Source organism: Pan paniscus, chromosome 14 (genome assembly GCF_029289425.2).
Source record: "Pan paniscus chromosome 14, NHGRI_mPanPan1-v2.0_pri, whole genome shotgun sequence".
Lineage (NCBI taxonomy): Eukaryota > Metazoa > Chordata > Mammalia > Primates > Hominidae > Pan > Pan paniscus.
The window spans coordinates 34,070,166-34,094,237 of NC_073263.2; the positions used below are offsets into that span (position 1 = coordinate 34,070,166).

The following is a 24,072-nucleotide window of genomic DNA, read 5'->3' on the forward strand; positions in this document are numbered from 1 at the left end:
CTACGATGAGAACAGGATAAGGGAAACCACCCCCATGATTCAATTATCTCCCACTAGGTCCCTCCCACAACACATGGGAATTATAGGAGCTACCATTCAAGATGAGATTTGAGTGGGGACACAGCTAAACCATATCACCCACCAAGTCAAATAAATTATGAAGCCAACTACTTTTAAGTAAAACAAGCATTATACCAAATGAAGTGGAATGACAAAGAGGTGTTGGGTGTGGGCTCAGTGCGAAACTAGGCAAGTTCAATGTTAGAAAGTGAAATGCCAAAAGACCTCCCATGTGTCAGTGGTGTGGCTCCTATTAGATTCATGCCTGAAAAATGGGGTCAGGAGAGGAGGCCAGATGTACAAGACCTTTAAAACTCCCTCCCCCTGTCCAGTGACTGATGGTCAACATGCTTGCAGCAGCACTCACTGCTGTCTGAGGCAGCCATAATTTCAAGCATGTTAGACATTTGCAGTGGAAATTCCAGAAGGGCCTGAATGAATTTATGCCAATCAGGAGACATCCATTTTTAAGATATTGCAACCAAAGGAGACTTCTCTAGGCATCCTGCTGAGAAAAAAATCTTCCAAAAGGCCTTTATAGAACCCTAAAAAGTCAACGTGTGGAAGGACTAGGATTCAGGTTGCTCTCTAGAGCTTGGGCTCTAGGGAAAAAGGAACAGCCAGAAATGCCACTAGCCCATTCAGCCTCTGTGGGAAATCAGAAAAATGCATCCATTCCTCCTGGGAACATAGAGTACTATGTCCAGGTACTCACTTGGTCCCTTGTCCACTCACCCTTACACAGAGGGCAATTATGGGTGTGGCCCTAGGAATAGCAGGGATGTTTCAGAACAAATCGAAATTACTGCTGGCACTGGCTATTTCCATAACTCATGGAGGTACCCACTGCCTCCAAAGCTACAGCTTTCTGAGTTCCCAACCATAATAAAGAACTCTAAGACGGACAGGTCCTTCTTCCCCAGGTCCTTCCACACCACTTGGATGGCTTGTCGGTGGACACTTAGCCAAATTGCGTGGAACTTGAGATTTTCACTTCCACTCTGAGTTGCTCTCACCTGTCCCCAAAGTTCTTTTCACATCTATCAAGAAGTTTCTATACAAACCAAGGCCACAGGAGCATCACGATTAAAAGCCCTACTGGGAAGTCAGACAGGTGTAGATCTGAGTCCCACGTTAGCTCATGTCATTGAGCAAATCCCTTAATTTCCATCAGCTTCAATTTCTTCATTTTTCAAATAGGAGTAGTAAGAGTGACTCAGAAGATGAAGTTTAAATTATAAAATGTACTTATAGAGTAGCTGGAAGATGATGTAAATTATTATTATTGTCTGTTTACTATTGTTGTAAGTATTAATATAATCGACTAAAATTCATACTTGGACTCTAAATCCAATAAAGTTCATGATATTTGCTCTGAAAAATGGTAATTCCTCTATAGTGAATATTTATTTATATTCCAGGTGTAACTTGCATAGGCTTGCAATAAAATTTACCTTATAACGTTTTATATGTGTTTATTATATAACTATATTAGGTTAGTGCAAAAGTCATTGCTGTTTTTGCCACTGAAGGTAATGACATAAATCACAATTACTTTTGCACCAATCTAATTATATAAGTGTTGTCAATACATAGAATTTTCTGATATTAATATAGATTTATCAACTTCCTTTTAATTTAATAATCTTTTCCCACTTGTTTTCAACTTCTCTGAGCTGTTTTTTTATAAGTGTGTCTTTAAATAAACCTACCCTAGATTTTTGAAATGCAATCTGAAAATCTCTACTTTTAATTGCAAATGTAAGCCATCTGTACTCATTTTATTTAAGAATTGTGATTGAGATTTATTTCTATCATCTTATTTAGTGTTTGCAATTTACCATATATTTTTTCTTTTTTCCTTTTTTTCTGCCTTCTATTAATTATTGGGTTTTCCTTAATCATTTTTTTTTTTTTTGCCCTTTACTGGCTTGGAAATCATATAATCTATCTGTTAAAGGTTACCTTTAAACTTTTACTTTGCATACTTGACCTAACAAAGTCTTAATTTGATGATTATCTCCCTCTCTCTCCAGAACACACTTTTTCCTACCATCTTACACATTATTTGTGTCCATATTTTAATTCACTTCACTTTTTTGTACCATAGTCAATGCTTATTTATGTTTACCTAACTTTGCCAATTTCTTGGCTCACAATTGTTTCTTGTCCAGGAATCATTTCCTTGGATTCAATTTTCTTTTTTACGAAGTTCATCCTTTAGTAGTTCACTCCTGGGTCTCATGGCATTAAAGCTCAAGTCCTTTGTTGTTGGGACCAGAACCATCAGCCAGAGTAGCTGCAGCAACACCTCATGAGTTCACAGCTATGATTTTCAGTCCATCTTTGATCTTGGCAACTAGAGCATTTCTTTCTCTCTTGCAAGCTCAGCTATACATTAAAAAAACAAGTTTGCTGTGTCACATTTTGCATTTCAAGGAGTCCATTTTGAGGGGATCAAATGTCAGCATTCATATATGGAACATATATTAGGAAACACACTGTGTTCTAGGTATTACAGATGTAAAAATGGAAATGAAGCAGTTTGTCCCTCAAGAAACTTACGATCTAACAGAGATAGTTATGAATCAGACATATGTAATACATTTTAAGGTGTTATAGATGCTATAATTATCAGATCCTACCCTAGATTAAGCTCTTTAAGAATAAAGAGCTCTTAAAGAATACAGTGACATGATTATCTTTCCATCTCTAGCATCTACAGTAGTGCTAGCAGATAGAAAGTATTCACTAAATGCCTGAATGTATGAATGAATTATAGAAATCAACAAATATTTGCACCGTTGCTCATTCTCACTTTTTAATTCATAAAATGCAAGATGATTGTTTTCTAATTACAACTGAATGTTTATAAAGATTTTACTTGAAGATGTTTAATTTTATCATACTAATAATAGAAAATATTAAATCTCTATCTACTTTGTATCAGATATTGCTCTCAGAGCTTTCCAAGCATTAACTAGTGTGAAATTCACAATAACTCTCTACAATGGAGAGTTTTGTGGCCTGGGTTACATATTAGAAGCTATATTAGGAACTCATTTAAATTGATCTGACTAGAGCTTCTGTTACTTCCTACTATGTATATATCCATCTGCCAGTCTACAATTCCAAGGTAACTTTCAACTACACATTATCCTTTATTTTTATAGTCATCATCTATGCTTGCAGAACTTAGCTCATTTGCAACCTGACCACTGTCTTAGTGATTGATCTATTACTATTGGTCAAGAAGGCTCACCTCATTCCAATGACTACACACCGTGCTGATTTTACTGCTGCTATGCTGTTCTTAAAATGCATAGCTGGAACACACTTACATCTATGACCCATCTCTTATCCATGGCGACTTTCCCCAGCCACCTTCCAGCTAGGAGTGGTACAACTTAACTAAAACTAACACCCTCCAACAAATGCTTATAAATAATCCAATTACTAACAATCTAGAATTATAGAGGATCTAGCCAGCAACCAACATCTGGTATATTGCTTGGTAGAATTTGCTTTTCAAGAATTGGACCAATGTTATCCAATACATTTTCCTGTCACCTTTGCTATTTCCCATGAGTTCTCAAAAAAATATTCATAGTAGCTGTAAAATTATATCTGAAATTATTTCAGTATCCAAATATATCTCAGTAGCCCAAAATATTGAAATTATTCCAAGAATATAGATGTTATTTTACTGCCTTAGCCTTAAATATCCTTTATTTATTTATTTACTTATTTTTAGGATGGGGTCTCACTCTATCTCTCAGGCTGGAGGGCAGAGATGCAATCACAGCTCAGCCTTCAGAGTAGTTGGGACTCCAGGTGTACACCACCATGCTTGGCTAAATTTTGTATTTTTTGTAGAGAAGGGGTCTTGCCATGTTGCACAGGCTGGACTTGGCCTCCCAAAGTGCTAGGATTACAGGCATGAGCCACTGCACCCAGCCAGATACCCTTTATTGATAACAGTTCAATTTTTTTCTAGTTTGAATGTGGATTCTTTGGCAGGGAAAATGTAAACAAAATAGGAGTTGAACAGTTTCACAAGGCATGACCTGTGTTTGCCATCCTCAGAGTACTAGTATTTCATATTCACTCAAATATTTATCCAGTATGAACTATGTTTCAGGCATCATTCCAGCCACAGATATAATTGTAAACAAAATAGACAAAATATCTAGACTTAATGGTACCTGCAATATGGTATTGCATGACGTGGATAAATTTTTCCTTACTCTGAACTCACTAGTGGCTGTCTTTAGAGGACCCAGCAAACTTTCCCTGCTTTTTCCCACTTGCTCCATCACATACATCACATCACCAACACCATCACATACATACACAGTCATGAACGGCCCTCAGGCCACACCAGATTACATCGCTGTGGATCCAACCCTGCATTTTCCTGCCCCTCCTTTACTGCGAGTGTCACCTCTACCCGGAAAGGTCTTCAACCTCCAAGTTCCACAGTAATTTAAAACCTGTCATCATCTTATCTCTATGCCATCTTTATTCATCCTAACACAAATACATGTATTCATTTCACACTCTCTCATCATAATTTAGATTATACCTTTTATAATCTACTTTGGATTGTGGTTACTTGTGTATAGATTGTGAGAAACAATCAAAATCCAGGGCTAACAAACTCTTCCCTTTTACATCTGCGAATTCCATACAGTACTGAAACAGCTGTACGCATCGAATGATTCTCAATAATGCTTGGTAACTTGAATGATTATGCCACCTTCTCTGTTGTATAACTTAATTTCTATTTATTCATTCAGTTATTTACTCATTCATTCAAAAAGGCACTTAGTTAGTGCCCACTAGATGCCAATCATTCTCTCAAGGAATTGAGGATACATGAGTAAATAAAACAGACAATCACAATTTTTCAGAGTTTTGGAATTATTTAAGTTAGAGTTTATGAATAATCACTTGTCTGCAAGAATTGATAAGACACTGAGGCACATTACTAAAGAAAGTGACAGAGTTTCTTATAGTGGCTGTTAAGTGCAGTTGACTTTCTGTCTTGAGGTATCCAAATAAATTCTTCCCTGGAGACAGAGGGATGAAGGGTTTTAGCTCACAATGTTCCCTTGAGGTCTTTAGTTTTATGAATCAATATGCATGAGGACAAATAACCAAGTGAGTCTATTCTTCTCCCCCTTCGTTATTCATTCCAACAATGAAGCCAGAGAGAGGCGTCTATAAAAATCATTAGCAGTGGGAATTGTAGTAGGTGTAAGACTTCCATCAGCCCTTTAGCCCTCCTCTAAAGTAATCTATTTTTTCCAGGAGCTGAAAGAGTTTAACAATCTAGAAAGGTCAATTCTCTAAAATATTCTCAACAATATCTGGATTGCTAGCATTTTGTGAGAACAGGAGACACAAGGTAATTTTGTGAGAGGAAAAAAATGCCTTGAATAGCAGAAAACTCAAATTAGCTTTTTATCCCCTCCAGAATAGTAGTTTGAGAATGTCAGAAAGCTTGACCAAAATGTAAATGTACGAAACAGAACATAAAGAAATCTGAAATCATAAAATGACCACTCCTAAAAAGAAAAAACAAAAAAACAGGTTGAGAAAGAGGTGGTTGGTTTTGTTTCTACAAAACAGAACCTTTAATGCTGGTAGCATATTTCCTTTCAAATATTTGGTTCTAAAATATCATAAAGATGAAAAGAGGCTGACTTATCAAATTAAAGAACACAACATTGAAGATACTCTTCAGGCAACAGAAACCACATTCGTATGCCCCACATGGTCCTCTCCTCTCCTCCTCTTCCCCATGCCACCTCCACTCTCTGGCCTCCTCTAGCCCCCATGCCGGGGTGCCTGGAAGATGGGCCCCAGAGAGAACCTACCTCAAATTGACCTGGCCACCGGCAAAACTCCCAGTCAGAGGGTTGCACTATTCATAATTCTCATGTACTCTCCCTAGAGCCCTAATGTTATTTTCCAACAGAGTGACTTCAAATACCCTTTATTTCAGCTTTGCTGAAGTCAGGAATTAGTTGCCCCTGACGATTGCTTTACTGAGATGCCTAAGTGAAAGGTGGAAGAAAATTCCCTTTCTATTATTTCTCAGAGAATCCTGGAAGTCACTTCCTGGCCAGGAAAAAAAATTCAAGCACGAGTAAGATAACTTTGTCACTGAGTAGCTAAAGGATGAATGGCACGGTCTGGGAAACTTTAAAGTATCCAGGATTCCAGGAAGACCTGTTCCTTCCCAAGATGCTTAAGGATCTGTTCCCTGCTCCACTGGAGACATGCTGTTGGAATGTGGAAAAGCCTCTCCACTTCCAAGATAGGAACAGACTGTCATTCTCCCAGAAGGTAACACAACCGTGAGCAGCTGGAAGGTAATAGCTATTCCAGAACAGAATATTCCACTCAAGTTTCTGCTTTATCTGGGCCCTTGGCAGTCAGCCCAAACATGAAAGAAATGTCACTGTACTGGACCGAAGCAAGGAACTCCGTCAAAAAGGATTACGGGAAAAAATGAGCTATGGGGGAGAGATTGTGTACAGGACTTTTGGCTGAATGAGAAACTAGGCCCATTCTGAAATGAGAGCAGCTGCCATTCCACGGAAGCCCTCAGGCCTTCATTTATTTTAATAGGATTTTAGTGGAGGCTTGCCTTAGTCTTGGGTTGGTTTATCATTTATGATAACCCATCCTGCGCCATAAACTCAAACACATCCCTTCAGATTCATTGACATTTGAGGAGCGTGATTTTATCCTCCCTTCACTTAACATACACTTTTTGATGGCTTACAAGGTGACAGGCACTATTCCAGATTCTGAGCTTCAGCTTTGAAACCAGAGAGACAAGGACCTGTCTCCCATGGAGCTTCACACGCTAGCATGTGGGCTTGTTGGGGACGGGTGGTAGAGGAGTGGGAAAGGGATGTAGAAAATGAACAAAGAAAAAAGATATTAATGAGGTAATTTTTTAAGAGCTCAGATTATTCTTTTATTTTTATTTATTTTTATTTTCATTTCAGATTCAGAGGATACATGTGCAGGTTTTTTACATGGATATACTGTGTTAAAATAGTGAGTTTGGGTTAGTGTTACAAGGTAATTCCTTATTTTTTTCTTCAACAAAGAAAATATACAATTATGCCACAGATTGACTGGAATATGGATGAGGTTTTTAAAAATTATTATTATTTTTATATTTTTAGAACTGGTGTTGCTGAGGAGATGATCACTGAACTTGGATGTCAATAATCAAAGCCAACAGGTACGGGGGTAGGGGCTATGAAGGAGGCTACACAAAGTAGAATATCTAAAATGGAACTAAAACTTGGAATTAAAGTATGAACAAAATACAGACTTATGAAAATAACATATATGTATATCAGAGGAAGATACATTTTACCAAAATATCATATGTGTACATTTTTCAGATAAAATAAATATTGCTCCATAGTTCACTTTCCTTAGCCTTTTTAGCTTAAAGATGTCATAAAGAGAGACTAGTCAATAAATTGGAAGCCCTAATATCTGAGGTGACCTTGCTCATGCCACAATATGGCCTATAAGACTAAATTCCCAGGGACTAAGGGAGACATTGGTCAAAGGATTCAAAATTTCCATTAGGCAGGAAGAATAAGTTCAAGAGATCAATCAGGCATCCTGGTGGCTATTGTTAACAACAATATATTGCATACTTAAAAATTGCTATGAGGGTATATTTTAAGTGTTCTTACCAAAAAATAATAAGTATGTGAGGTGAAGATAAGTTAATTAGCTTGATTAAGCCATTCTACAACGTATACATAAATCAAAACATCAAGTTATGTACCATAAATATACACAATTTTCATCAATTTAAAAAATTAATTACTATTTTAAAAGCCTAGAGAATTCCCAGAAGTCAACAGATATTTTATGAAGGCACAAAAGCAACCTTTGTCCTTAAGGAGTTCACATTTTTGTTCACTGTATCACAAAACTAACACTGTTGAAGGCAAGGCTTAACAGCCACAGCAGTGTATAAACAAAGTTTCCTGAAAGCGTCAGAATACAGTGATTTATTGCAGAAGAATAGACTAAGTCATTAAGAAAGGATATTTACTGCGGTAATATTTAAAGCCCTTGGTAAATGATCTCTTTGAGAATTGCACATCTGCTGTTCTGGCAAAAAATTAGGAGACCTGAAAATAATATCTCTAAATTGTTTATTTTTTAGCTTAATTAACCAATTGGCTTAAAAGTCCAATTCAATCCATAATGGAGGGACTGAATTGGATAACATCTGAAGTCCTTTTTGCTGCTTTAATTCAAAAAGTATTTCTATTTTTCAAAGTTCTATTTTGACATTTAAAGATGGGTTTAAAAATCTGATGTATGAAAGAAACAAAGTGCAAATGATAAAGTTAATTTTTGTTATGGATACTATTTTATTTATTGGATATATGTATAGAAGAAAATTATTAAAATATAACTTTAGTTTGTTTCTGGTGTATCTGAGAAGACAAAATAAACAGTACACATGCAAAAGTGTATAAGACAACACCGGAGTGAGACACGTTAATGTTCACTGGAATTTTTAAAATTTTGAACCATGAGTCACTAGCTGTGAAGTTTAATCAACAGCAGTTTACACCAATTTAAAATACTGCATGGTATTCATTTTTCTGCACAGCAAAAGCCATAAATAACCACATAAGTGACTGTTAAGTAACCACATAAATGACTCTTCTCAGTATTATTTTTATATAACCAAATAAAACTTTTATCAATTTTCTCCTCTAAATATTGAGTTTTTCAACATCTATAATCGGTGGCAACAATTCCCCTGATAAAGTGTAAGCTCAATCATGCAGGCACCCCAGAAACTCACGTGCTTTATAACAAGGTTTGGATGGTATTCTCCAACATTAAGGAACTCTCTTCTTCTGGCTTCTCCTTTCTTCACCACAACCTTAAAATGCAGCTTGCTTGTGAATACCCTCCAGCTGTAGCTCCAGCCCCAGCCCCAGATCCTCTCTGCCTCTTTCCCTGCTGTCAAAGTGGTAGGAACAGTGGCCACCTCACTGTGTTGAGGAAGCAGAAGCAGAATGGACTTGAGCTTGGGTGATGTCAGCTCCATCCTGCAGCTGAACTTCAAGGCCAGGGTCACTGGATCCCAAATAATTTCGTCTTCAGCAGCTGAAGCACGTCACCTCCAACAATACCACAGAACCAAATTCCCTGATTTTGGAGAGGGGAGAACAGGTTTTTACCTCTGCATTAGTCTGCTCAGGCTACTATAACCAAATTGCGCAGACTGGGTGGCTTAAACAACAGAAATTTCTTTCTCACAGTTCTGGAGGTTGGAAAGTTCAAGATCAAGGTCCTGCAGGGTTTAAGTTCCAATGAGGGGTCTCTCCCTGGCTTGCCGAGAGCCACCTTCTTGCTGCAGTTCACATATAGCTCTCCTCTGAGGACATGAAAAAGAGAGAAAGAGAGCAACTTCTCTCTCTCTTCCTCTTCCTATGAAGCCTCTATTATTTAACTTTCATTACCCCCTAACGGCCCTATCTCCAAATACAGTTACATCGAGGGCTGGGGCTTCAATGTCTGAAGTTTGAAAGACATGCTTCAGTCATAGCAACCTCCAAGGCAGGCCTTTGGGTGGCTTACATTTCAAGGAAAATATATGGTCCTTTTCCTTTTCTGCCATCACTTCTCTGCACACCCCTCCTCACCCAACTCCTACAAACTCTTCTGTGTACCTGAAACTCCTTGTTTGGAAGCTGCACGTGGTCAAAATAACAAAGCGATGGGAATGAATTGAAGTCCAATTATTGCAGGCTTTGCTAGAGAAGGAAAGAATAAAGCACAGCTTGGGACAGCTGAACTGAAAGAGATACCATGAGGTCACGAAGGGTACAAAAAGGATAGGCTAGGGGTTTTTAAGAGAATTTTCTTGTACTTTATTTTGAAGTGCAGGACTCACCTGTTTTCTGTCCAGCTGTGCATAAGCAGTACCCTGGTTTTGGGCATTATGCAGAACTTATTTAACCTAAGGTGCACTCAGACAGAAACCTCTTTAGAAAGAAATTCCTATTTGTTTTGCCCACACTAAGGTACCCAAATCCTTGATACTAGGCGGGGAGCATCTGGTTCTCATAGAGAGAGAGAAGAGCATCTCCCAAGTGTGGTCTGCAAAGTTGTAATTCCTGTATGAGAAAGATTTATACAGTACAGGAAAGACAGATGGCCTATAGTATCTGTATTTTGGTCATTCATAACAATGTGAGCAGAGCAAAGCCACTGAGAATTTATAACATGAGGAGACTTGTAGAACTTTGGTCAACCCAGTGTTTTTCAAACTTATTTGACCACATTCCTCCTTTTGTTATCATTGTGATAAACGTTATTCGTGATCACCAATCTCCAGTTCTCTTCCTAGGCTCACAGGAAGAGCACAGTTTCCACGCATCTTGCAGCAGGCAGGGCCCCATGACTGGTTCTGCCCAATGCAGCTGTGAGCAGAAGTCACATGAGAACAGGTGTGAGTTGTCTATGGGCCATACCTCCCTTTCCTCAGAGAGAGTGGAAGCTGTGAGGGTAGAACATTGACACATTCCAGCCACAGGAACAAAGCAGCCTGGATCACTGAGTCACCCCATAGAGGACAAGCAACCTGGAGACTGTCTGCAGCAAACTTTGCATGAGTGAAAAGTAAGCTCTGTGTGTTAAGCCCCTGAAATTCTGAGGTTGTTTGTTACTGCAGCATAAGCCTAGACTATTCTCACCGAGTAACACCTTGTAACATCATTACATGGAACCCACTTTGATAATTGCTAATGAAAACCAATGACAGGAGGGGTTCTTTAGGTCAAACAGCCATCTGCCCACTTTTTCTATAAAGGGCCAGATAGTGAATACTTTTTAGGTCTTATGAGCCATACGGTTTCTGTTGCAACTAATGCATTTGTGGTTGTAATGTGAAAGGCACCACGCAAATAAATGGATGTGACTGAGTCCCAATAAAACTTTAATTACAAAGGCAGAAGTTAGGGCTGTGGGCAAACAGGCTATAGTTTGCTGACCCTTAATATCAAAGATAGGAGACTGAACACACATTTACTAGAATTAGGTACGACTTTCCCTCTATTTAAATAGCAAAAAAACTAAAATGATTTACCAGAGATTCTGATACCAATTTCCATTTTCTTCTTAGTCAGGAATTTTCCTTGGATAATCTTGTTTCGGTGCAGCCATAGGAAAATGTCAGGGCCCCCATCTGGATCTTTTATTCTATGTTCTGTCCTGTTCATCTTCTGTAAGTTCTACCTTGGTTTGTCTATTTCTTCATTTAGGATTCTTAGTAATCAAAGGTGCTTTTTTGCCTTTGACTTGGCAAAATATAGGATTATTAAAATATACGTACACATATCTGTATAAGATTTTAGCCCTCTTGAGTGTGTTTCAGAAACGTTGACTGCCTGATTTCTTGTTTATGAAAATATTTAACACCATAGCTCCTTTCTTTGTAACCTGAGTGCTCCAGCCTGCATTTCGTGCTTTTGGCATCTAACTGAATCCGTGCTTTCCTCCCAGACTCCTGGGGGAGGGGAGTGCATTTCATACCCACTGATAGTGGAAGACTCCCTTTCTGTTTGAATTTGCAATAAAATCAGCTTCTTCCTTTGCACAAAACATGGTCATCTAGATACTTCCTGGGAAAGATACCTTTCAGCTGGCAGAAGCTGTGGACCATTTTTGTTCAATTGCTTTATGACTCGTATCTCGTGACCCGCACTTGCATACAGCTTGGGGAAGACATGGCTATCCATGTGAGCTGCTGTTCGTGGGCTGCGGTGGACAGAGATTTCATGGGATGGAGATGCATTTGTGGAGATGCAACAGATAGGAATGGAGACAGGTTGTGAAGAATAAAGACAGAAGCCAAGAGTCCTGTGGGAAGGAGTAGTGAGGGAAGGAAAACAGGTCACTAAAAAGGTCAGCTTGATGGGGAAATATCAAGGCTGATGGTTAAAAAGGTTCAGTTATGAAAGGTTATTTGTTATCAGACTGAAATGTTTGGAATTCTTCTAGTCTAGGCAAAGGGAAGAAATGGAATACTGAGCAAGAGAGTGAAGGCATAAACATGAAATTTTAGAAAGTTGAATATGGGAGTGGTGTACAGGCTGGATGGGAAGAGAGAGACCAGATGCAAAGAGATCAACTAGCAAGATGTTTGGACTTCTAACGAAAAGAGAATAACTTTCATATGTATTTGTAGGAAATGTACCACTACATATTTGTATACAAACCTGGGAGTAATTCTTGAGTTCATCATGGAAAACAATTACATATATATGGTTATGGACCTTTTTCAGCATTCTCAACTTAGGCTCTTATTTATTTCATTTTATTTCCTTTCACTCACAGACAATTCATTTGCTTTTTCTCAGTTCCACAGCTCCTCCAAAAGCTTCTGGAAGATTTGCATTATCAATAATTTCATCGTAAGAATATAGACACTTTACCAAGTAGAGACCAAAAAGGATGAAGTCAGAGAGGTGGAACTTGTCTTTACCCACCAGGACCAGGGCTGGCTGGCACATTCACAAGGTTGAGGAATATACTCCTCTAACATGCTGAGGGATAAGAGCACCCTTTCAACACACTTGCCCTTTACCCCTCCCTGCTCTGGTTTTCTGCATATACCCTTTTCCCACTTGTGCAGAACAGGCTCCTGTTTTCCGGAGCTTGCCCTTCCTTTAATTCAACACAAATGGGCTATATTTTCCTTGGAAGTCAACCCCAATATTTACTTGGGGCTAGGAAAGAGTCATCCTTTAATGACTCCCTCTTAGTAACTAACTTTTAGGCTAAAACACACGCACAAATATGAAACCTAATTTTTGAGGCTTCTAGAAAGATATGGATAATGAAAAATTATATCAACACTGTCCAGTAGAAATACAATGCAAGCTGCACACATAATTTAAAATGTTCTAGTAACCACATTTTTACAAGTAAAAAGAATCAGGTAAAATTCATTTTAATAACATATTTCATGTAATGCAAACTATCAAAAATGTCATTTTTTTGATTATGGAAATATTTTACAATTTTCTTTTCATAGGAAGTCTTCAGAATCCAATGTGTGTTTCATACCTACTGCACACTTCAATCTGGATCGGTTATATTTCAAGTGCTCAACAGCTATCATATTGGCAGAGCAGCTCCAAATAGTTCATCAGTGAAACGGATATAATAGTATAGAATACCACATAAGATAGATCTCATTGCCCCTATATTACAGATAAGAAAACTGAGGTTCTAAGAGATTAAATAACTTTTCCAAGATCACACACTGCTGGGCAATTGCTCACTTGAATTTGTAGCCACTATTTATTTATTTTTAACTTTTATTTTAAGTTCAGGGGTACATGTTCAAGATACGCAGGTTTGATACATAGGTAAATGTCTGCCATGTTGGTTTGTTGTATAGATTATTTCATTACCCAGGTATTATGCCTAGTATCCATTAGTTATTTGGTATGGTTGACTGCATCCCCAACAAATCTCAACTTGAATTGTATCTCCCACAATTCCGACATGTTGTGGGAAGGACCCAGGGGAGGTAATTGAATCATGGGGGCTGGTCTTTCCCCTGCTATTCTCCTGATAGTGTATAAGTCTCACGAGATCTGATGGGTTTATCAATGGTTTCCACTTTTGCTTCTTCCTCATTTCTTCTTGCTGCCACCATGTAAGAAGTACTTTTCACCTCCTGCCATGATTCTAAGGCCTCCCCAGCCATGTGGAACTGTAAGTCTAATTAAACCTCTTTTACTTCCCAGTCTCAAGTATATCTTTATCAGCAGCGTAAAAACAAACTAATACAGTAAACGGGTACCAGTAGAGTGGGGTGTTGCTGAAAAGATATCTGAAAATGTGGAAGTGACTTTGGAACTGGGTAACAGGCACAGGTTGGAATGGTGTGGAGGGCTCAGAAGAAGACAGGAAAATGTGGGAAAGTTTGGAACTTCCTAGAGACTTGTTGAATGGCTTTGCCCAAAATGCTGAGAGTGATATGGACAATAATGTCTAGGCTGAGGTGGTCTCAGATGGAGATGACGAACTTGTTGGAAACTGGAGTAAATGTGATTCCTTGTTATATTTTAGCAAAGAGACTGGCAGCATTTTGCCCCTGCCCCAGGGATTTGTGGAATTTTGAACTTGAGAAAAATGATTTAGGGTATCTGGTGGAAGAAGTTTCTAAGCAGCAAAGCATTCAAGAGGTGACTTGGGTTCTGTTAAAGGCATTCAGTTTCATAAGGGAAGCAGAGCATAAAAGTTTGGAAAATTTGCAGCCTGACTATGCGACAGAAAAGAAAAACCCATTTTTCTGGGGAGAAATTCAAGCCAGCTGCAGAAATTTGCATAAGTAGCAAGGAGCCTAATATGAATCCCCAAGACCTTGGGGAAAATGTCTCCAGGCCATGTCAGAGACCTTCACAGCAGTCCCTCCTATCACAGGCCTGGAGGCCCAGGAGGAAAAAGTGGTTTCGTGGCCCAGGCCCAGGGTCCCTCTGCTGTGTGCAGCCTAAGGACTTGATGCCCTGTGTCCCAACCACTTCAGCCATGGCTGAAAGGGGCCAACATACAGCTTGGGCTGTGGCTTCAGAGGGTAGAAGCCCCAAGCTTTGGCAGCTTCCACGTGTTGTTGAGCCTATGGGTGCACAGAAGTCAAGAATTGAGGTTTGGGAACTTCCACCTAAATGCAGAAGATGTATGGAAATGCCTGGATGCCCAGGCAAAAGTTTGCTGTAGGTGCAGGGCCCTCACGGAGAACCTCCGCTAGGGCAGTGCGGAAGGGAAATGTGGGGTCGGAGATCCCACACAAAGTCCCTACTGGGGCACTGCTTAGTGGAGCTGTGAGAAGAGGGCCACTGTTCTCCAGACCCCAGAATGGTAGATCCTCTGACAGCTTGCACTGTGTGCCTGAAAAAGCCACAGACACTCAACAGCAGCCTGTAAAAGCAGCCAGGAGGGAGGCTGTACTCTGCAAAGCCACAGGGGCAGAACAGCCCAAGACCATGGGAACCCACGTCTTGTATTAATGTGACATGGAGTCAAAGAAGATAGTTTTGGGAGCTTTAAAATTTGACTGCCCCACTGGATTTTGGACTTGCTTGGGCCCTATAACCCATTTGTTTTGGCCAATTTCTCCCATTTGGAATGGCTGTATTTACCCAGTACCTGTACCCCCATTATATCTAGGAAGTAAGTAGCTTGCTTTTGATTTTACAGGCTCATAAGTGAAAAGGACTTGCCTTGTCTCAGATGAGACTTTGGACTGTGAACTTTTGGGTTAATGCTGAAATGAGGTAAGACTTTGGGGGACTGTTAGGAAGGTTTTGAAATGTGAGGACATAAGATTCGGAGGGGCTAGGGGTGGAAGCATATAGTTCGGCTGTGTCCCCACCCAAATCTCAACTTGAACTTTATCTCCCAGAATTCCCATGTGTTGTGGGAGGGACCCAGGGGGAGGTAACTGAATCACGGGAGCTGGTCTTTCCCGTGCTATTCTCAAGATAGTGAATAAGTCTCATGAGATCTGATGGGTTTATCAGGGATTTCCACTTTTGCTTCTTCCTCATTTTCTCTTGCCACCACCATGTAAGAAGTGCCTTTCACCTCCCACCATAATTCTGAGGCCTCCCCAGCCATGTGGAACTGTAAGTCCAATGAAACCTCTTTTTCTTCCCAGTCTTGGGTATGTCTTTATCAGCAGCATGAAAATGAACTAATACATTATTCTCTCCTTCCTCCCACCCTCCACTTTTAATAGGACCCAGTGTATGTTATTACCCTCTATGTGTTCATGTATTCTCATCATTTAGCTCCCACGTGTAAGTGAGAACATGTGGTATTTGGTTTTCTGTTTCTGTGTTAGTTTGCTAAGGATAACAGCCTCCAGCTCCATCCATGTCCCTGCAAAGGAGATGATGATCTTGTTCTTTTTAATGGCTGTATAATATTCCATGGTTTATATGTATGACATTTTCTTTATCCACTCTATCACTGATGGACATTTGGATTGATTCCATGTCTTTGCTATTGTGAATAGTGCTGCAATGAACATATGTATGCATGTGTCTTTATAATAGAAAAATTTAAATTCCTTTGGGTATATACCCAGTAATGGGATTGCTGGGTCGAATTTATTTTGATCACGAAACTTTTGCTTTTTCCACCAGAGTGGAAATGTATCTTCCTGGAAACTTCATTCATTGGAGTTGCTTCTGTTCTCAAGAGTAGCACTACATGCATTTTGTGCCTCAACTATCAGGCTGAGCATCTCCCATCTTCACAAGACTTCCCCCACCATATGGTTTATGGTCCCACTATCATCCCCTTGTGTTCCACTGGATATTCTATCCCCGTATGGATTTTGATATCCTATAAAAATCCATGATATTCCAGAAGTGGTCAGATCTCTGGGCTCTGCAGTAGTGCCACTATACACTTGACCTGGACAATGCTGCTCTTAATACAACCTGACATTGTATTTGCTTTTTTTTTTCTTTAGCAGCTCTGATACTTTATTAGCTCCCAATGAGCTCATCGTCAAAACAACCGTAAAACTATAACCCCTTCTGTATTTGTACAATGTATGCAGTGTTTTACATTTATCCTTGCTAAACTCATTTTAATGCTTTTTTTTCAGTGCCTAGAGTCAGCGCTTAATAACATTTTTGTGATATGGATCAATAGTGTTATAAGAGAATATAATAGGATAACTTGACATTGTTAGCACTTAGGCCTGGTTGGAGCCTTTCTACATTTAGGGGAGAAAAAAATTGTTTCAGAAAAAATGACATAGAGGCTGGGCACAGTGGCTCACACTTGTAATCCCAGCACCCAGCACTTTGGGAGGCCAAGACAGGTGGATCACTTGAGGCCAGGAGTTCAAGACTAGCCTGGCCAACATGGTGAAACACTGTCTCTACTAAAAGTATGAAAAATTAGCCAGGCATGGTGTGTGAGCCTGTAATCCGAGCTACTCGGGAGTCTGAGGCAGGAGAATCAGTTGAACTCAGGAGGCAGAGGTTGCAGTGAGCCGAAATCGTATCACTGCACTTCAGCCTGGGCAACAGAGTGAGACTCTATCTCAAAACAAAAAATGTCATAGAAAGCCTGAAAAATATTTTGAAGAACAAGAAACAACACACAATGGTGGTCATTTGCTTCATTCACTGGTATTTCTGTTTCTGCCCCCTTCAGACACCTTAATAGGATCACACAACACTGCTCCCTTGAAATTAGCTTTGGGTATTTGACACACTTAGAACAACGAAATGGGATGAGTGGGACAGGTCACTTTTAAGTGAAGGCTCTAAAAAGTAGTGCATAGTTTGCCAGGGCCTCTCTTTGCCTCTGCCACAGGTACAGGGATGGGAATTGCTCTTCCTACATAAGTTACAGGGGAGGAGAAAAGATGCAGGGATCCCATTTGGCTGTGATAGGCAGGAGAAGCAAACCTTGTTTGTTATAAGCCACTAAGATTTGGGAGTTGTTACTGCAGTAACAATAATTACAATGTGTTACAATTGTCTAGTCTGATTAATATAGCAATAAGAAGATTCAGTGAAATTATACATTTCTGGGCATAATTTATTAAGAAAAGAAAATCCAATTTTGGAGACTGTTATATGTCCTCAGTGCAAAAATATCAGATTCCATTAAAAAAAAAGAAAAGAAAAAGAACAACTTCCAGCCCAAATCTCTTATCTCTAAATAGATCTGGGAGATACAATGTCAAGGTAGAGAATCTGGCTAATGTGACTAAAGAAATACACTTCCTCCTTCCTCCTACCCCCTTTCCACCTTAAACTGCATTCCTAGCACTACCACTTTATACTAAAATGCCCATATCATCTTGTTACAGGATGTCTGACCTCTGCTTTATAATTACTTTATGGTGCATCATTATTTTTCACTGTGTATCATTATCTTCTCACTATAATCAACAGAATCATCCAGCAGATTTATCTATCAGGAAACAGGGGAGCTAACCTGGGTGCTCAGCTTTCTTTTTGGGTTACTTGGTGAGTCCATCATTGTGTAACTTAATGCTAGACTTCCTCCTATCTGATTGTGTGTGTGACCATCCGTCTTCATCATCCTTCCTTTTCATGATGGAGTTTGTATGCTTTTCTGGGACTTTTTGGTACCCAATGTTCGTCGCTTATACTATAAGAGAAGAATATCTGTACTCTATAGGAAAGTTTTGCTTCAGAGATAAAACAGAACCCAATATGCAAACAGGAAAAAGTTAGGTTGATCTGAGGGTACTCATCTGCCATATGTAATGTCAGATAACAGACAACGCGTATGAAACCGCCAAGAGGAAAATGCCATGAACCAATTTGCTCTGCCAAATTGTTGTTCATGCACAAAAGTAAATAAAGACAGTCTCTGTCACATAACTTTATAAGAAAAACTTAACATAATTCCTTTGACCTAAAAGTGAACAAAGTTTAGAACCTCCAAGTGGGAAATAGCAGGTAAACAGTGAATGAGTTAAACCGTGTTAATCTCAATAGTTTTTATAAAAATGGTTACAGGTTATAAAAATGTAAACATGAAAAATTCTTCTTGAATATGATACATGGTACAAAATGTATTCTTTGCTTCCACACCCCAGATTACGTTAGCTAAGATTTGGGAGTTGCTGGAGTGCAGACAGAATGACAAACTATAAATTCCTCCTTGTACACATGGGGAACCCAAAAGATGCTATTTCATTCTTAAGTTTTCATAATCAGAAAAGCATAATGAATAAATCGGTGAATTTTATTTTATTTTTTGTTTATCAATCGTAAGATTTGAAACACTGAATTGCTGCTTAACTTGAAACTTAGAAAGTATGTAAAGGAATTCTGATTCAAACCCAAATTCTTCTGACGTCTGAGTATTTCCCAATCTTATTGATGTCTCCATCTTTGTCTTAGAACTAATTTTCCCTCCTGAATCTTCTAGCTCAAATACATCCCCACAGAATCAGCCTCACCATGTGCTTTTTTCTTCATTCACTTGAGAAAATTAAGTCTCTGCCTACACGGCCCCACCTCTTCCTTGATTTTCCAGGTGCCAATCTTCTTCATATCATTTGCATGAACATGTTGTCTACCAATCCTCCAAGAATAAAAGGCACACAGCACCCTGAAAAATTGCCCACTCCTCCCAGGCACTTAATCCAGAGGCATAATAAGCAACATTCTACTCACCTGTTTCTACACCTGTTTCTTATTTCTCCCAAGTGGCTCTGATATCTAGCTCTTGATATAATGCATCCTTAAAAGGAATCCTTCCAACAGTTAATGGTCCCCACCACATCTCCTCACACTATTAAAAGAAAAAAACAGAATAATATTAACAGTGAACAGCAGCAGCCAAAAGAAACCCAGAGCAACACACTGGCAGAATTTTCTACTTGTATTATAGTGTCTATTTGCCTAGACCATTATTTCTCTCAGGCCTAGTGCCTAGAGGTATGTGTTAATTTGCCAGGCTGCTTTAATATTTAGTGAGGAGCCACAGCCAACCAATAATTTTTAATAGCTTGTCCTCTATTGATTTCAGCCCACACATTAAAGCGCCTAATAAAAATTATAGAAAGGTAGGTGACGGGACATAAGGACAAGAGAAAGTTAATAGTTTTGTCCACCTCCATTTGAAGGGAACAAGAGAACTATTTCAACTCATATACAGAGTTTGTATAGTTAGACAATTGCTGACCTCACCATCTTTCAGAAATTTTTTTCTTAACAAAGTCTCACTCTATCACCCAGGCTAGAGTGCAGTGGTGCAATCACAGATCACCGCAACCTCAAGTTATCCTCCTGCCTCAGACTGCTAAGAAGGTGGGACTACAGGTGTGTGCAGCACCACGCACAGCTAACTTTAAGATTTTTTGTAGAGATGGGGTCTTGCCATGTTGCCTAGGCTGGTTTCAAACTCCTAAGCTCAAGTGATCCTCCCACCTCAGCCTCTCACACTGGGATTACAGGCATGAGTCACCACACCCCGTCTTTCAGCAATATTTTAAAGATTAGCTTACAAAATACACATTCTTTTATTGATATGGCTGTGTTCTTCAGCAATCTCTGAAATCAGTAATTTCTGATGAGGTGTAGGTGGGTTTGTTTTATAAATTCAAAACCCTTGGGGAGTCAGCAATAAAATGTTAAAAGAAAAATAAAGTTCCCAACAGGCAAATAACCCTTGAGATGTTGACCCACACCACCCCTTGACCTCCTGCCCTGGAACAACTGATGTAATAGGGGACTGCAACAGACAGAGTAAAAAATGAGGCATCTATTGTAATTCCAGAACCGTATATTAGAAGATCCCTGGCACCTAGGCCTGAGACTTTACAAAAGACGAGGATCGTCCTTATCCCTGGATGTGACTTGGGGAGAAAGGAAAAAACTGTGTCAGCTAGAATATATCATTTTAGAAGAAAAGCATTTGTTCTAAAGCAGACTTTAGTCTTAGCATAGAAAACAAGTACCATCCAAAGAAGTCTTTGGGATTATGGATGTGGCAGCTTGCAAAAAAATAAAAAACATGAACGTTAATTAAGTATTTCTTTCAGCCTCAAACTCTTCATGAATTCTGAAATTTATCTTCTAAAGTAATTCAGTCTCTCTTTTCATTCTCACATCTATTTACGTTAGAATGAAACCTAAAGGGTGATTTCTCTTGGGTGAAATACCAGGAGGCTGAGGGAAACAGAATGATTATGGGCATTTAAACCAGAAGTGTATCAGAAAGGGGCACTACTCAAAGACAGATATGTGTCCTCGGTGGTACGGTACCCCATTTGTGCTGAAAGATGTTTTTGAAGAGATCAGGAGTGGTGCAGTGAAAGGATTTTTTACAACACTGAAGCAGGCTTTAACAGGCTACCATTAAAACCCATATGTTCAGAAAAATATGCAACTCAAGCTTGCTTACTCAGCAACTACACATTGGTTGAGTCCCTGCAGGTCAAACACAGGGCTGGGCAGCATGAGAGACAAAGGAAAAAAACATAATTTACTTGCCAAATAGAATTACCAGTTAACCATAAAAGCAAAACACACTCATGAAATAATGTGAGGGAGAAAACAAAGTGACATTTTAGTAGGTCACTGTGCTAGACTCTGAGGATTAAATGGAGGAATGGTCTAGACCCCTCTAGATAAGAGCTTATTTGTGACACAACTAGGGTCCAATATAGGAATATCTATTTTGTGTTCAAGTCAGCTGAGGCCTCGACGATGTCATGGTAGGGTGAACGACCCTTCCTCCCCATTTGCAGGGGAACAGGGAGGTTCCTGGGATGAGAGATTTTCAGTGTTAGAACTGGGACAGTCCCAGGAAAACTGAGATAAGTTTATCACTCAACGTGGTGAAACAAGCGTAGTTTTGGAGACAGATGGCTCTATGTTTAAATCAAAGTCCTGCTGCCACTGCCTCTGAGACAATGAACAAGAAATGATTTTAAATTACTCCTTGTGTCTTTTATTGCTTATCTGAATTTCATAGATTATATAGATAGTGTATTAAGGTACCTGGCACGTCGTGGGCACATTGTAATTATAGCATGTGCTACACGCTAAAGCAGTGCTGTAGACAGACATCTCTAAGGATTTCAGAAGAAGGAAATAGCCATTGCAGTTTGGGATGGACAGGAAAGATTCATAAGTAGGATGACATATCATTTATCTTCTAAGCCTGGATACTTTTGAATGAGAAACAGGATACTGTTAATAAGTATGCTGAGACAACAGGTATAAAAAGTGCCTGCTCTAGGCCAATCAGAGAGTATGGTCAGCAAACCTTGACTTCAGCATTGAAGACAGACTGGAACTTAGATTGCAGGAAAATTATGAGATGCAAAGGCCAGGTTCCACTAGGCATTTTTATAAACTGGTTAGAGAAGCCTGATCAGTCCTTGTTAAAGGATTCTTAAATGCCAATTAGCAAGTTGGTTTTGTCTCTTAGACCAAGAGGAACCACTAATAGTGTTTGAGTCAAATGGCAAAATGCAGAAATGTCATGACAGCTGAAGAGTCTAAAGAACTCATCTTCCGGCTGGACGTGGTGGCTCACGCCTGTAATCTCAGCACTTTGGGAGGCCGAGGGGGGCAGATCACGAGATCAGCAGATTGAGACCATCCTGGCTAACATGGTGAAACCTCGTCTCTACTGAAAATACAAACAAAAAAAAATAGCTGGGCATGGTGGTGGGCGCCTGTAGTCCCAGCTACTCGGGAGGCTGAGGCAGGAGAATAGTGTGAACCCAGGAGGCGGAGCTTGCAGTATGCCGAGATCAGGCCACTGCACTCCAGGCTCAATGACAGAATGAGACTCTGCCTCAAAAAAAAAAAAAAAACTTATCTTCTACAATAGTCTTTATTTTCCATTAGATCCCCTACATATTTCCCAGTCACTTCCCCTATAATTTATGATCCTTTGAAGCCCAAGCACTGTTTCCTAAATCTAATCATTTCTTTGTTTCACTTCTTAGCTTGGTGCAAAAGTAGTTGCAATTTTTTGCCATCGAAAGTAATGGCAAAAACCAACTGGACACGGTGGCTCATGCCTGTAATCCCAGCACTTTGGGAGGCCAAGGTGGGCCAATTACCTGATGTCAGGAGTTCAAGACTAGCTTGGCCAACATGGTGAAACCCCATCTCCACTAAAAATTCAAAAATTAGCCAGATGTGTTGGCACACACCTGTAATCCCAGCTACTTGGGAGACTGAGGCAGGAGAATCACTTGAACCCAGGAGGCAGAGGTTGTGGTGAGCCAAGATCGCACCATTGCACTCCAGCCTGGGGAACAGAGTGAGACTGCCTCTCAAAAAAAAAAAAAAGAAAAAGAAAAGGCAAAACCGCAATTATTTTTGCACCAACCTAATATTTTCTGTGATCTCTGTGCCAATAAATATTAACAAAACTTGCGTGTCTTTTCTTCTGTAGTTTAATTTGCAGGCCCCCAAGCACTTAGCATAAGCAAGTAGACAAAAATTTTTTCCTCCCCAACATTCTTTTTTTTTTTTTGAGATTGAGTCTCACTCTGTCACCCAGACTGGAGTGCAGTGGAGCAATTTTGGCTCACTGGAACCTCCACCTCCTGGGTTCAGGCAATTCTCCTGCCTCAGCCTCCCAAGTAGCTGGGACTACAGGCGAATACCACCACGCCCGGCTCATTTTTGTATTTTTAGTACAGACAGGGTTTCACCATGTTGGTCAGGATGGTCTTGAACTCCTGACCTTGTGATCCACCCGCCAGGGCTTCCCAAAGTGCTGGGATTACAGGTGTGAGCCACCGCGCCCAGCTTCAACATTCATTTTAACCATGAGAAAATCAAGGAAAACCCAATTTATCTGACTTCAAATTTCTTGCCCTTTCAATGAAGCTCCCTCTAGATTACACTTTTTTGCAGAGGTAAGAAATGGTTTCAGAGAATGGATGCCCCTGAAGTCACAGGAGACAAAGTTTTACCAGGCTGGGTAGGAGGGAAGGGGGTGGAAAACCAGGAAGTCTCTGACTCTGGCAGGATTATTCTAAAGCAATTTGCCACATTGCTTTACAGTAATTTCTCCACAGATAAAATCCCTAAGGGTCAAAAAAATTGGCTGACAGGGAGATGAATGGATCCTCTCATTAACAACAACAACAAAACATTCTCTTAATTGTGCCCTATCCCTGAGCTTTTTCGTACACACCCAACTGGAAATATCATATGTTCGACTCTTGATCAGCTTGATATAAAGTAATATTAAAGCAGGGACTCATAATGAAATATGTTAAATTGCTATCCTGTCCTTCTATCTCCCCCTTGCCAAAAAAAAAAGAAAAACTTAAATTAAACTCTGAAGGAATTGATGACTCGTGATAGTCTCTACAGAACAGTATGGGAATCAATTAAAACAGAAGCTAAAACATGCCTCAGGACGTAATTGATAACATGA

At 39.6% G+C, this 24,072-nt stretch overlaps 2 long non-coding RNA genes across 2 annotated transcripts in view; one reads left to right on the plus strand and one right to left on the minus strand.

Moving 5' to 3' along the window:
* Positions 1–24,072, plus strand: part of LOC130540758 (uncharacterized) — a 259,873-nt gene that overhangs the window by 160,532 nt on the left and 75,269 nt on the right. The window lies entirely within an intron of this gene.
* Positions 1–24,072, minus strand: part of LOC129393608 (uncharacterized) — a 239,158-nt gene that overhangs the window by 2,441 nt on the left and 212,645 nt on the right. The window contains exon 2 of the long non-coding RNA XR_008620584.1: positions 19,332–19,449. This is a non-coding gene — a long non-coding RNA (uncharacterized LOC129393608). The remainder of the gene's footprint in view (positions 1–19,331; positions 19,450–24,072) is intronic.